This window comes from Lichenostomus cassidix, chromosome 3 (assembly GCF_008360975.1).
Source record: "Lichenostomus cassidix isolate B80296 chromosome 3, HeHo_3.0, whole genome shotgun sequence".
NCBI classification, from domain to species: Eukaryota; Metazoa; Chordata; class Aves; order Passeriformes; family Meliphagidae; genus Lichenostomus; species Lichenostomus cassidix.
The window spans coordinates 100,931,610-100,946,831 of record NC_139483.1 but is presented as its reverse complement, the minus strand read 5'-3'; positions in this window follow the sequence as shown (position 1 = coordinate 100,946,831).

Genomic DNA, 15,222 nt, shown 5'->3' with positions numbered 1-15,222 from the left:
AACTCCCCCACATCAAAACAACAACAACAACAAAATTAGTTTTTAAAAGGACTTTGATCACTCCATAAAAGAATTGCCCACCATAGCTGACTCGGGTAATAGTGCATGGAATTCTGTGATCCAAGAGGTCTTTTTCAGTCTTGTGTTACTCTGAATTTAGAAGTTGTTACTAAAATAACATAAACATCTTAAGGTAATTTGAGTACTTAAGCAAATTGGTAGATTCTGTTCCATGTATCTAAGACTATTCATTAGCAGCACAGTGATAATCTTTTATCTGTATTTAAAAGGAAATGGTTTTCCCTTTCCCACTGTTAATCTTCCCTCACTGCCTGTATTAATTATTTATGTCTGTGTTTTAATTCTTTTTTCATTCTTAAATGTGTTTGATGCCAGTTTGGTTTGCCCAAGGGACACTGAGAGATGGATGAATCAGCTGCTACTATTTCAGCTAGAAACCATGTTCTGTAACAGATTTGTATTTTGAGTTGATTAAATGAGCTCAAATTGTAACAAAAAACCCAAAAAAAATAAAAACAAAAAAAACCCAACTGACCAAAAAAAAAAACCCTTAACCAAAAAAAAAAAAACCCAAAACCAAAAAAACCCTAAATCAAAACAAAACAAAAACCCTAAACCACCCCAAATCGCAAAATTTAGTGGCCATCAAGTTATATCTGAATCTCTGTCTGCCATACAGAACTGGCATATTTCCTATTATCAATAAATTATATTATTTTGAAGTTTATAACACCAGTAGACACAAGTTACTTTTGAACTTAGAGAAATCTCTGTCCTTCTTCTGCACTCCATAAGTGCCTGAAGGCTTCAGGAACAGTTTTGTGATGGTGGAAATGCAGCAGTAAAAAAACATGGCCAAGTCCCATGGACATATGTACTGGGTGGCTGCTGCAGGTACTTACCAACACCTTTTGTCTGAAAGTCACTGATTACGGGCAGAAACAATGTGGGAAGTGCACAGAAAGTGAGTAATTAGATTACAATGCTTCCTTGTAGCCAGAGTTCCTTGTAAGCCCTGGCCATGTTTTGCTTTCAGCAGCAGCAGCTCGTTGGGATCACATTACCCTGTAACAGACCCGGTTCACTTTAGTCATGAGCAGCTGGATCTTAAAACCCCACATTGGCCCATATGTTCAAAGTACCAAACAATGATTTTTTATTTCTTCATTTATTTGTACTAAAAATTTCTTCAGAGCAAGTTTTCTAAGATTTTCTCAAGCTTCAGGAAGCTGGGCATGATGGGCAATGCATGAAGTCTACTACCTGGTTAATTTTATTTCAAACTGCAGTAAACTCATCTCAGTTTGAAGAATGATATTATAATGGGTAGTCATCTCCCCTCACTTATGTATTGCATTTCAGTTACAGCAAGAAATTGCAGTATAATGGAACGGGATGGAGGTTGTCAGGACTGTGAAGTGAAGGCAAATGACTGATTCATAGATTTTTTTAAAAATTGACACCAAAAAAATGCTTGTGAGCCTATGTGGTGTTATAAAATTCATCCAGTCTATGAGGCTTTTCCTCCTATTTCATGGATTCAGTAACCTTTTGTAATGTTTGCACATTCATAGGCGAAAACTAAGTTTATGCAGGAATATATCTTGCCTTCTCTGCATTTTAAAAAATATTTCTATTTGTCTGCTTTGTTCTCAGAACCACTTTTTCATCATAAAATTTGTAATGCTATTTTCCAGCAGAACAAAATAAATCAGAAGACCCATAAGAATATTTTTGTCCCCTTAGAAAAATTGATATGAACAAATAAATAAGCCAAGTTAAAATACACTCCCATATAATATTTTCAAATAGTTGATCCTTAAGTGATTTTTGAACTTTAGGTTTTCAATCAAAAATCAACATCTCTTTGTCAAAAGTCCTGAGAAAGAGTAGGAGGTCATACTCAGGCCTTCTGGTTATCCTTAACCCAGCTTACACAAACAGCAATTTTACACCAGTTTCATTCACGTTAAACAATTGGGCAGTGCTGCCTTAATTTAATTTTATGGGATTTTAATCTCATTGTTTATATTTTCTGCAAGTTTATTAATGATTAAGAAATGCTGGTAGCTATTCTGGATTTTATTGCAACAACAGATGCTACCTGCAACCTTCTGACAGAAATTATTGAAAATTCCTAGATTGCAGGAGGTACCTCTGTTCTTAAATATTTTTTTAAGAGTCAAAATATGTTCTTGAAACTCAGGGGTTTTGTCTCTGCTGTTCCTATCAAAAAATGTGTTGAATCACCCTTCTTTGTTTGTTTTAAGATATTCCTTGCCTCTTGGCCGTTTTTCCCCCATGTTTTTTGTTTGTTTGTGTCTTCTGACAGCACAGCCCTTTAATTTAAAGTTTCATTTTCCCCCTAATTGCTGCATTTATCATTTTGTTGAATCAACTACTCTAATACCTTTCCTCTTCCTTAATTGTGTTTAATATAATAAACCAATTTTCTCCAATAATGACCTATCCTTCAAATAATCAATCCTTTAAGATTTTTATAAGACTTGTTAAGCTGTCAGTGAGAGATAGCATTTGACCATGAACCCCAGAACAAAGCCAAAATTCTCCTGTACAGAAAGATTTCTGGTCATGCTCTTCCAGTACTTTAAAGGCACCTGTTTAATGGTCACAGAGAAGAGGAAAAACAATATTTTCTGTTAATTTTTTTTAAAAAACTGGAAGTCAGACTTCAGGATTACCTAATTGTGGGTAATGAATTTATGAACACAAAGAACTATCCCTAAAAAACCAATGTCATGTGCAGCATCTGTTTCTGATGGATCTGCCAAAAGTACAACGCAAAAACTCTTTTTTTTCATTTAGAAATATTGGAGTATAAGAAAACACAATTGGAAAACATGAAACAAAGAAAATCTAAATGAACTAGAAAAGGCACAGTGTTTGCAGAAGGAGCTGGCTGAACTGAATTTAAAAACATCTCCCAGCTCTGTGAATCAAATTCCGAATGAATCCATCTTTAGCAGAGTCATAGAATATATCAAGTTAGAAGGAACCTTTAAAGTTCATGAAGTCCCATGTCCTGCTCCTCACAGTAATACCTAAAACTAAACTAATCACCTAGATAGTCCCCCTTGACAGATTTTGCTATTGTGACCTTTTCCATGGGAATCCTGTTCCAGCGACTGACCATCCTCTAGTGAGGAGCATTGTCCTCATGTCCAAGCTGAGCTTCGCCTGTCACAGTTTCATTCCATTCCCTTGTGTCCTGTCACTGCCACTGGGAGGTCTGACTGCATGTCTGGGTCCTATCCCTCTTCCTCACCACCATCACAGGCAAGGCTAGTTTCCATGCTATCACAACCCATCTCTTAAATTTTAAAAGGTGTTGATAAAACTAATGCATTGCAAAGCCTGGTTTGGTGTTTGGAGTTGGTTTTTTTCATATGCAGAGAAGTTTTGTGCAAATATAAGCACCTGATAAGCACTTAGGCTTTGGGGTGATTCTGTGAATTGAATTGATGTCGCTGTTGAGCCGCTAGCAGAGAAAAGGACCCAAGTTCTCAGTGTGGCAAGAAAGAGCATTTATTATTTTGATTTCAATACATATATAGACTTTTCAGAGGTCGCCCAGATTGGTCAGCCAGAAACCTCCCCCCAGGCCTGATTGGCCAGGCCTGAACTGTCCAAATCTTGAGACACTATTTTAAAAACTTCCAAACTTTATCTTTGTTTATAAAACACAGCAGAATGTTCTCACGAGAAAGACCTGTGCTAGCCACAAATTACATCTTTGTATAAATCATGGTTTGTTATCACTACTCTGGTCACACCTTGCTGTGTGGAAGTTTGCAAGTAACTCCCTGTGGTGCAAAATGCAAATGAGCTTCCTTTTAAGAGCAAACTCAACATGGAGCAGTGCATTATGACTTTCCTAGAAAGTAAGATATTCTGGAGGCATTTTTGATTCTGAAAATGCAGTCAAGTAATCATAAATGATAGAACTTTCAAAAACTTTCCCTTTTATTTCCAATTCCTTTTAATTGTAGTGGTGCAAGCTTGCATATGTCAGTACAGCAAAAGCCAGGAAGCCTCGGAGGATCTAAGCAGTATAATATATTTAACAACAGTGTTTCAACGTAGGGAAAAAACAGGCACTTTTTAGTATGGTACAAAGGAAAAGAGTGTGAATGAAATAAAAATAACTTAGAAACAAGAAATTATAAACACAAAGGAAAGACTACTATTTTTGAAGCCAAGCCCATACTTTTCTAAGTGGTCTGTATGCAAAGGCACCTCCCTTGTGTAACACATCTAAAATTCAAAGAGAAGCTTCTATATTCACACTGCATCAGTTGGTCTAATAGTAGATATACTAATTAAAAAAAAAATCTTTTTTGCAGTCTTAGGCATCCCAGAAATCCCTTTATTTTCTCTCCTGAGTGCCCATTCTGCCTGGCCCAGAGGTGACACATGAAAAGCTGCTGCTGTCCAGGTGGTGAGGATGTGTGAGGAAGCTCTGAGCCAACTCCAGGTCTCAAATGACTTGCAGGGTCTTGATAGCATGAAAACAGCTGCAGATGAATCCCTTCTGCTTATTGACTCTATTCTCTTGAAGCTATTTTGTAAACTGGAATTGTAAAGCATGATTTAATGACCCTATTGGGGAAATGCTTTAACTTACTTTATAGAATTCTTTAATTTATAGAATTCTTTAATGATTTTGGGATATATTTACAAAGAATTAAGAAGTGTGATGTCTGTTCTCTTCTCTGTTGCATGTTATGTCATTTGAACTTAGAAAAACAGAAATTTTACCTTAAAGCTGCAAACTTTGTAAATTATTAGGTCTAACTCATTTTCTGTGCTTCCAGATTATCTCTCCTAAAGAGATCTTTGTGCAGTTAGGGTCTGGAATATATCTGTGGCTTCCTTGTAGAATTCCTGCATGACCTGCAGTGACTATTTTGTTTTATCAAATAACACAAAGCTCTGACTGAGCACATGCTAATAAAACTTCTCTACCTCATAGGCAGTCTGTGGGAATCAGCAGCATTAAATACCTGAGGTGCTCGATAGCCTGGTGATTAGGACCATATAAGTAGTTGCATAGTCAATCTCCCTATGGTTGGAAGGTTGTCAAAGTGTGTGCTCCATGCATCTGTGTCTGATGTGACATTTTCCTAGTACCAAATTATCTGGAGACATTACAAGCAGAATTGTGGAGGGATCAGAAACAGCTTGAGTGGCTCACCCAGTTTCTTGTTGCAAGATAAAATGGCATGCAGCTGACACAAAACATCTCAAAGCCCTTGATTTGCTTTAGTGCCTTTTAAAGTACTTCTTCTGAAGAAGGAATATGTGTGTGCACAGAGGAGTTATTACCAGCTAAAAATTTTGTCTGCTGATATCCCACGTTAGAACACCACATGTATCTATTCTAAAATCAGATGCGACATTGAAAAAATATTTGAGAGGTATGTTTGTCTTTTGATCTTTATGAATTCCTCACATACTTCTACTGATCGTGACCTTCCTGCTACTTTCAGAGGTGTACAGAAATGAGAACCATCCCTTATGTGCTGCCAATTTTTATCTTACCAGTGAGTAGTGATAATTTTTTTCTTTTGGTACAGGGGGTCACTCACAGGCCTGCAGGGGAGTTTTAGCTACATCAACCAGAAGAATAACATAATTGTGATTATTAATGTAACATGTAATAGCTGGTCCTATTATATATATATAACTATATATAATTGTAAAGAGGTTTGCTGTCTTGCACATTAATATTGATTTAGAGATGAGATCACTTGCCACAGAATTTACTACAGCTTTGGTTTCAATTGCAAGTAAAATTATTAAAGCATGTCCTACTTTTAAGAGCGGGCCTTTTCAGCTGCAATAGAGAGCTTCTCAGTGGCTGATCTAAACTGGTTCATACAGTAAATACGAGATCACTGGAGTTGTTACAGTTTTGGGATGATGATGAGCCTGATAAGCAGATGAGAGACACATATGTAGATGCTCTATATTGCTTCTCTGTCAAAGCTTTTCATTTGTCCAATTACTGTTATGCTTACTTCTCCTGAACAGGGGTTCAAACCCAAACAAAAATCATCTAAGAGCTTTCGAGTGAGGTAAGAGCTCAGGTTAAAAAAATTAAACATGGCTGGTTAACACATATTTTGTCTGTTTGCACCCCTTTATGTGAAGAAGTGCAATGCTGTCACATGTCTTACATAAAAGCTGTGAATCCATCAATATTTAATGAAAATAATCTGCTGTCTTTTCTAGCAAAAATTTTTGTGCATTTTTCTGATCATTGACAAAAGCATCATATGGCAAAAGAACAGATCTGAGACATTAAAACATAGTTACTGCTGTATCTCCCTGTGTCTAAACTGAATGGGTTTTAATGCACTCATTTGATTTCAAGTTGCTGATTTTACTAATCATAGTAACTTAATAATTGAAGTGTTGGTGAGTTCCAAATTTAATACTTGGTTAGAATCCATCAGAGAAACTGTCCTGCTTGTAACAATTAAACATTCAAATTTGGGATTGATTTTTAGCTGCTCAGATAATATTTATGCTTTAAAAAAAAATCTCTCCCCTCATTTTCCACTAATTCTGCCTTAAACAATCACCAGCCACTCTATTTTGCCCCAGGGTTGATGTCAACCTGATGGACTCCTTATTACTGGTGTAAGGTAACTGAAATGGTAACAAAATATTGGGGGGTCTGTTTGTTTTTTTCCTCTGGAACTTCTATAAGTTATCTTAGAGTCAATGAAAATCACCACCAAGGAACCTAAGGGCTTCTCCAGTGCATCATCTTGCTGTAGATCAATTATCAGTACTTGCCAACATCAAAAATTCTAACACAAATTGTTGCTGTTTCCCATCTTCTGAAGATTCCAGCTGGAAAATGTGTGAAAATTAAAACAGAGTTGCCTTTTCCCTCCCTTGTCTTTTTAATCTTTCTTCCCAGCAACACAAAAAAGAAATTGCATATAAAATAAAATAAATATGCAAACTTTAAGGCCTTAATTTGCATGCTTGATATTCAAGCATTCCTTCTACCTCTGCCTCTCTTATCAGTTCTAAAATTCTACAATATTAATATAAAATTTATTACTGTTATTAATAATATCTTCTTTTTACAATTAGTACACACTCAGTTTACTCATATGTGCATAAACGTGTGAGAGAACTTTGGCATACATGTATGTGTAGCTGCTATCATTTCCAAAATCAGCTTGTGGTTTCAACCACTGTGGCCTTTCACAGATGTGAAAGTGTGGATTTCTGAATACCTATTAAAGTGTTCTTAAACAATTTCTGATTATTATTCATGTGTTTTTAATTAAATTCTGCCTCCTGCCTGATCTGGTTCATAATTGTTTTCAGCCTTTTGAAACTGGCCCTTTGAAACTATCCAGTGTGAATATTGCTGCTTAGGACTCCCTTCTTTTTAAACATTGCAAATATTAATCAAAATCACCTCTCTCCCAGGCTAATGATATTCTGTATGAAGAATAATTAATATCAAGTAAATAGTTTCACATCCTTGAGATTTTTGCATTTGCATTCTTATCCCTGATTGATTTATGTAAATGAATTTGGGAAGAATTAGCATCTTGTAATGCAGCTTGGGTAAAAGTCAGTGCAAAGTAGAACCATTTAAGGAGCAGCAGAAGCCAAATTACTTCTGAGGTGAAAGCTCAAGACAAACTTTTTTCCTAGGAGACCTGACTTTTTCTCTGTTAGGGTTAGTGCTGCCCTGACTACCTGCCCTCCACATTCGTGTTACCAGCATGCAGTTCTGTTACCTACATGTTTTATAAGTACTGAGTCCATCATTTTTCCCTAAACACTGTAATACAAAAATAATCCTCAGCATCAAATGAAGAAATTATGTTTGTGCTTTTAAAAATATACAAGTCAGATGCTAAAGTGCTTTGGTTTGGTTTGGTTTGGTTTGGTTTGGTTTGGTTTGGTTTGGTTTGGGTTTGGTTTGCATTTTTAACCAAACTCATGAAAGCTGAAAACTTGGATGAGGAAGACATTTTTCTGTGATGACATAATTTTACTATTATTTTGCTTTCTTTTGCCAAAGCCAAATAAAACAGAGCTCTCAGATTTTTATCTTGCCATGATAACTGTCAACTCTGGTGTGTTAGAACCATTCTGCAGGAATCTGACATCTGTGGAGAGCAATAAAATGGAAAACATAGACTTTTTTCCCTCTGAAACATCCGCAATTTGGGTAGATCTTTTGATTATTCATTAAACTCTGAAAGACAGAAATTAATGGTACAGTAGACATAAACAACCCCAGAGACATAAGCAAATGGTAAAAGCTTTCACAGAAAATCTGTTCTTCCCTCTTACACCTGACTGCAGGTGCATTAATTTCCAGCAGTGCCCTCAGCAGGTGGCCCTCAAAGTCATGAAGTCTGTGGCATCTGGTAAATGTGTCACCTGTTCACCCTTTTATCCATCTAGTTGGGCTTCACAATTGCTTGCTACAGCCAGACCTCTAACATCTTCCACCAAAATCTCTCCTTCACAGGACAAACACGACAAACCAAGGCCCACAGTTGTGAAGAAATCTACAGTGGAAGAAACAGGCTGGTTGGACAGACATGGATGGGTTTTGCCCAGGTCCAATGCAGAGGAGGAACAGTGACTTGAAGCATCACAACCCTCCATGTGTCACACAGTGGGTGCCTAACGTAGGTCTACTGTGCTCAGCAAAAAAGGTGGTTAAACAAAAGAGGTGCTAAAACCTTCACCCTCACCTTTTGTGCTTTTGCCTGACTTGTGTGGCATTGAATCGATGCCCTGGGTGACCAGGGTGAGAAATGGATGGAAGGTGCAGAGTCTGGCTCTGTCACGCTTCACAGCTCTCAAAGAGTGCCTCTAGAAGTGCAGGGAGCAAAGGTGAACTTGGAAAGGAAAATCTTGATCTCTGCCACATAAAAAAAAAAAAAAGAATTAAAGAGAGCACATTATGATATAATAAAAGGGTTTGCTTCAACTTTCTTGAGACAAAATTAAAGTATTATATTTTGAGAAAAGTGTAAGATTTTCCTGCAGAAAAATCCTCACCCTGCTGTAATGAAGAGATTTCCCAGTTCCTTCCATCTCTGCTACAGCTTTCTGCACTTTGTGACTTAACATTTTGAGAGGGAAAAGAAACTACACACACACAAAACCTGTGGCTTACTGAGTCACTTACTGGCAGAGGGCCTTGTTTAAATATCTTCCTGAAGTGGTTGGCTTGGCTCACCCTCTCTCTGAGGATTTCTAATGGATTTCTCTGCCTGAAATTAGGCCAAGTAGTTTCCTCAAAAGAATTGAAAATCTTAAAGGGTTACCACCACTCCTTGTCAGTTTAAATTTATCAGCTGATTTCATCCATGGATTTGTAATGCTCTTCCTTCCCCCCATCCAAAATAATGGGTTTCTGATTGCTCCCTATTACATTGCCTCTGTTCTGAAAATAACTCAGAACTTCTCTGGCTGTTTCTTCACTCATGGGACTGGTATTCACCCATGAAACAGATGACTGCTGCCTCAGTAACACAGTTCAATAAACCACCTTTCTCAGTTTCTCATACAATTCCCCGGAGGATGGTCACACAGTGGAGCAGGCTGCCCAGAGAGGCTGGGCAGGCTCCATCCATCCTTTGAAGGTTCCAAACCCTGCACAGACTGGTCTGACCCCATAACTACCCCTGCTGTGAGCTGGAGGTTGGACCCCTCTGGAGGTCTATTCCATCCTGCATGACACCACAATCCTTTCCTGGGTGTCTGTTCAGCAATTGATTTGGTTTTATTTTAATACAATATTAGAATTCATTTATCCTTAAAAGTCTTTGTCCATATCCTGAAATTCAACCATAGCTTCCAAAATACAAAGCTATGCAAACGTTAATCACCGCATAATCAAACTGCAATTTGAGGTTTCCTTTTTTATGTAAAATTAGGTTAATTATCAGAGCTATCTCAGCACTTGCCATAAACATGTTACTTCTCTTAGTAGTTCTATATCAATTCTGTCTTCTTCTGCTCCACTCACCTGGCATCTTTTTTGCCTACCATGGTCCTACTGACAAACAGCAGTAGCACACAGCACTATGATATAAATTGCTGTTGAACTGGAACTGTGTTTTCCCATAATGAAAACCTGCCACCACTTTTACAGACACACTCTTACCTTTGGACCTGATACTTTCTGCCACTGTCTAGGAGAGTCTAATCAAATGTGTTTCTCTAGATTTTTTGTCTTCAAAATGAGTGTCAAATTTGCTTGTGGCAGCTGATCCTCACCTCAGAAACATAAAGTAGCCCAGCTCATACAGGTGTCTACAAGAATGAGCACATTTTCCAACTCCACAGGAATATTTTCCTTGACATACAGCAAAATTAATATTTTTCTGGGAAACCAGAAAGATTTGTTTTCCACTTGAGGTGCTCCAAAACAATTACTTTTGCAGCGCTATTAAGAGTAGGGATATTAAACAAGTTGTAGAATGTCAAGCACTAAAGCCCTTGCTAAAGACTTGATTGCACCAAAGTGTCAGAAATTCATAACGTAATGTACAGAGCTGTCCAAGAGGGGAGGATTTGTAGGAACCCACCTCCACTATTAAATACAGTTTTATATATGGAAACACTATTCCTAAAAAAATTGTCACTCTTTTTGAAATTTTCAAAGATGATTTTCTATGTGTTCTGTTCTGGAGAGAAGTATAGATATCCAACACTGTGAGGATTTGTATAAAATCTGTTTCTGCTGTTTATTTCAATCTCACTACTTCTCATAATTTATTTGAAAATTCATTTTAGTGTAGCCCCCCAGGACAAGTCAATACACTGTTTGTATCTTTGGTGTTTGCTAAAAATTTGCATTTATTCAGCTTAGGCAAGCTAGAAACATAACCGGCAATGCCAAGGATTTGATGGTGATTTTTACTGAAAAACACAAAACATAGTGAATGTGTCCCTGCAATATTTGTTAAAAATAGTTCTGAGGCTTGTGCAAGACCACTTGAGTTCTATATAAAACATCTAACACATTCATACTAAATATGTTAATATGCAATTACTTAAGAAAACCATAACGAAATCCAAGACTTGGGAAACTGGTATGATTTTTGGCATTCATTTCAAAGGAAAAAAGTAATTTTGTGTAAATTTCCAAAAGTAAAAAAATAACCTTTGAAAAGTGTTAACATACCAGTTCTTGACAAATTAATCTGAAGTTCAAAATATACAGTAGAAGAGGAAAAAGTTCTCAGTGGGATTCTGGGTCTATTCTGTGTGTCAACAGCAAATGTTCTAAACTGTAAATTATTTAAAATGTAGCACACTGTGGCATTTCTTTAGTTTCAAATCACTGAATTTGTAATGCAGTCACTTCTGTAGACAGAACTGTTTCTGTGGGATGCATGTAAAACATTACTTCACCTAATCAAAAACTGTAACAAACTGTATGATGTCTAGTGAGACCACATATTAGGCTAAACTAAGATGTCATGAAGCCAGAGACTAATGAAGAAAGGATTGAAAAAATTAACTCAATTTTTGTCTGTTATCAGTGGACACTAGGGAACCATGAGTCAGGTAAAGACACTCAGCCCTTGATTCTGCCAAATCTACAGAATTGTTTGATATCATTATTATTTTTCCTTAAGATACTATATGTGAATACTGTGTAGCTTTGATTCTTTTTGCTCTATCCCAAAACACTTTGCAAATGGGACAGATATCTTTATTGGTTTTATATAAAGAAAATATTCATTTTTGTTACATATCTTAACATTCTTATATCTTTTACCTTATATTGTAAAACATATTTTTAAAAATATTCATAAAAGGAAAATAAATTTAGCCAGAGAGAGGAAAGGTGCCTAAGTGCTCCTTTTGTTGATGGGACTATTCATATTATTACAGTTCAGTATTTCTCTAAGCTGGGCAGAATCCAGAGTGTGATTTGTGTCTCTCGAGGCACTGGGGTTGACATGTGACATGTTTCCATCAGGCAAACCCAGCACCATCCTTTAGGTAGAAGCACATTTCTCTCAGATTGTTACTGTGAAAATTGTTAGAGTAGAGGACACATACCTATTTTTTTCCTTTGATATTTATAAATCTTGTCCCATTGGGCTAGCAGCAGGTTAGCAAGGATAACAAAAGCTTTTCAGTATGTTGAAAGAAAAAGCCCTACACAGTCAGTAGCTCTCGTTTGCAGCCGTCCCTCATGGCACTTAAATGTCATTTCAAACTTCACTTCATCACCTTGGTGAGCTAATGCACTCTACAGCCTCACCAGATGTATTTCTCTCAGATGCAGTAAGCACTTCACATGGCTTCACCCTCTCACCCCCCCTCCTGAGAAACAGCCTTGAGAGGATATTTATATGTTAAATTGCAGGAGAACTATGGATGAGAAATGCCAATTCCAGTATAGCCTATGAACTGATCTACATTCCTTTCAATGCAGTGAAATGGGGTCACACAATTAGAGACACACAAACCAGGGAGGAAAAAACAGTGGATTACCTATTGTAAAACTGGAGCCAGATGCCAAGGATATACTTGAAAGAGAAGCAAACAAGAAAACAAGAGAATTATACTGGTAAAACCATACACAACACAAGACCAAGATTATCTTCAGTCAAGACTTGATTGTCTTCTGAAATGTATTACCTACAAGTGTGAATCCATTGTCTTTAATTGCATTTATTTATGGTTTTACAAATCTGATGAGTGATAGAGGTTCATGTACTGGTGCTAATCATTGCCTTTTCTTCTAAGATCAATATTGCCTTTCTGTCAAGTAAAGTGTGTCCTTGGGCTTGACTTCTCATAGGATCACAAAATCATTTAGGTTGGAAAAGAGTTTTAAGATCATCAAGTCCAACCATTAACCCAGCACTGCCAAGTCCACCACAAAACCATGTCCCCAAGTGCCACATCAACACATCTCTTAAATACCTGCAGGAATGTGACTCCACCACTTCCCTGGGCAGCCTGTTCCAACGCTTGACAGTCTTTTTGATCAAGAAATATTTCCTAATACCCAGCCTAAACTTCCCCATGTCTCTTCCTCTTGTTTGGTCACCAGTTGCCTGGAGAACAGCCCAATCTCCACCTGGCTACAGCCTCCTTTCAGGGAGTCGTAGAGTGATGAGGTCTCCCCTGAGCCTCCTTCTCTCCAGGCTAAACACCACCAGCTCCCTCAGCAGCTCCTCATATGACTCACTCTCCAGACCAGCTCCATGGCCCTTCTCCGGACACATTTCAGCACCTCCAGACACATTTCAGCACCTTTCCTGTAGTGAGTGGCCCAGAAATGGACACAGGATTTGAGGTGTGGCCTCACCAGTACTGAGTACAGGTGGATAATCTCTGCCCTGGTCCTGCTGGGACCATTATTTCTGACACAAGTCAGGATGCCATTGGCCTTCTTGGCCACCTGGGCACACTCTGGTTCTCATTCAGCTGCAGTTGACCAACACCCTCAGCTCCTTTTCCTCTTGGCCACTTTCCAGCCTCTCTTCCCCAGCCTGTAGCACTGCAGGGAGTTGCTCTGATCCAAGTGCAGGACCCAGCACTGGGTCTTGTTGAACCTCCAGTTGGCTTCAGCATCAATCCAGCCTGTCCAGATCCCTCTGAAGAGCCTTTCTGCCCTCCAGCACATCAACACTTCCAAGCTGGAGTCATCTGTGACCTGCCTGAGGGCTCCCTCAGTCCCCTCATCCAGACAATCAGTAAAGATATTAAACAAGACTGGCCCCAGTAATGAGGCCTGGGGAACCCCATTAGTGACCAGACACTAACTGGATGTAACTCCATTCCCCACCCCTCTCTGAGACTTGCCATCCAGTCACTTTTTCACCCAACAAAGACTGCACCAGTCCACACCATGGGAAGCCAATTTCTCCAGGAGAATGCTGTGGGAACTGGTGTCAAAGGCTTTACTAAAGCCCAGGCAAAAAACATTGACAGCCTTTCCTTCATCCACTCAGTGGGTCATCCTGTTATGGAAGGAGATCAAGATTGTCAAGCAGGACCCACCTTTCCCAAACCCATCCTGGCTGGGCCTGATTCCCTGGTTGTCCTGTACATGCCACATGATGGCACCCAAGATGATCTTCTCCATGAACTTCCTCAGTACTGGGGGATGAATCCTGGGGTTCTCCATCCAATCCTTCTTTTTCCCCAAGTTCCAGCCAAAACTGTTTGTCTGGCTGGGCAAAGCTGTTGTATTGGGTCTGACTGAGGTAAATCTTGCAGGTCTCCCAGTGCTGTGCTTTGCATTGGTAGCTGGAAGGGTGCTGATAACAGAGCAGTGTTTTGGCTACTCCTGAGCAGTGCTGTCCCTCTGACATTCCTTCCCCCACCAAAGGGATGGGAGTGGGCAAGATCCTGGGAGGGGACACAGCCAGGCCAGCTGACCCACACCCACCAAAGGGATATTCCAGACCACATGATGTCAGCTCACATGTACAAGCTAAGGGAGAGAGGAGGAAGGGAAGCATTCATGACTCTTCAATGTTTGCCTCCCAGAGGAACAATTGCCTGTGCTGAAGCCCTGCTTCCCAGGAGGTGTCTGACCATCTCTTGCTGATGGGAAGTAGAGACTGACTTTTTTTTTCTTAGCTTATGCACATGCAGACTCTTGCTTATTTCTTTCCTTCACTGCAATAAAACTGCCTTATCTCACCTGCTGGTTGCTTTCCATCTTATTCTCCCCCTGTCCCACTGGGAAGGAGAATGATAGAATGGCTCAGTTCATGGTATCAGGTATCAGGCTGGGTACCTGATACCCAGCCAAGGTTCAGCCCACTACAGCTGTTCAGCAAGGACAATCTTCTCCCTCACCAACTCCTCTTTCAGCACATGGAGATGAAAGCATCTGCAAGATTTTCTTCTTGAAGAATGTCTTCAGTAGAAGACATTGATTGTCTGGGTAGTTTTTGAGCACAGCTTCATTGAATTGCATGTGCACATGGAACAGATAGGTGGAGAATTACCAAGCAGCTGTGATAGCCCAAATCCAGCCAGACTTCCTAAGTGCAACACTGTCTGGGAACAACTCCAATCAAATCTACCAAAAGCACTTTTGGTGTTGACACCACTCTCTCTCTACATGGGAAACAAGTGAACAAATGAAACAAAATCCCCAATATTTAAATTTTCTTAATTTTTCAGATGATTTTATAG